Raw genomic sequence first — 911 nt, 5'->3', positions numbered from 1 at the left:
CATTTAATAAATAAATAAATAGAAACTCCAAATGTGAAGATTTATCAGGGTCCACAGTGTAAAAAAGGAAAATAATTACTTCAAAACAGTAGCACTATAAAGAAGTACTAGGTTTTTACTCCCTTATTTCCACGCTAGGGGTCTGGTTTTTACACACAAGTATCTGAGACATTACAAGAAAAGCTTCCTAGATGTGCAGGTAAATCTACTTGGAACAATCATAAAACAAACATGCATGTTCACAGAATGTAACAAGTAACCTACTTTACAATACCGAGAGTAGCAAAAGTTTCAGAAAGAATCAGGCCTTAAATGCAATCAACGGTCAGGACTTTTTAAAAATAAATGTGAGCAGACAATACAACAGCTTTCTATATTAACTTTTTCACTTTCCCCCTGTCTCCTTTTTCTCATTTTTAAAAGCTGTCAATTTAATGAGCCAAAATGAAGTAAATGGTAGCAGACGTGGAAATCTGAGCTGTAATGGCAGGCTCAACAGAGGCTTGATTGCTGGCAAACAAAGATCTGTCCACTCAACATCTGGCTGATTTTGATCCTTCAAATTTAGCTGCCAAATAACTATGTTATTTGGATTCAACAGACGGAGGCATGAGGGAGATCTGATATCATCATCCCAAATGGTCTGGGTCTTGCCCTGTGCTTAAAGCAGTCTTTTTAAGACCAGCAAGAGTAAAAGAAGCTGCACTGCTCCTGGGAAAATCAGACTTCATGCAAAGTTCCAAAAGGCAAAAGTTGGAACAATTAGTGCTATACTGGGAGATGGAAGAAAATGCATATGCATAGCATGCTCACAAGCATGTTATAAATTTCTTTAAATACACTTATCAATAGTGCTGACCACTTTTAGCCCCGTACTTTAATGCATGCAACTTTCAGCTTTAAGCCTGTAA

This window comes from Antrostomus carolinensis, unplaced genomic scaffold, assembly GCF_000700745.2.
Source record: "Antrostomus carolinensis isolate BGI_N321 unplaced genomic scaffold, ASM70074v2 scaffold15174, whole genome shotgun sequence".
In the NCBI taxonomy this organism is placed as follows: domain Eukaryota; kingdom Metazoa; phylum Chordata; class Aves; order Caprimulgiformes; family Caprimulgidae; genus Antrostomus; species Antrostomus carolinensis.
The sequence above is the reverse complement of the archived record's forward strand: the minus strand, read 5'-3'. Positions refer to the sequence as shown.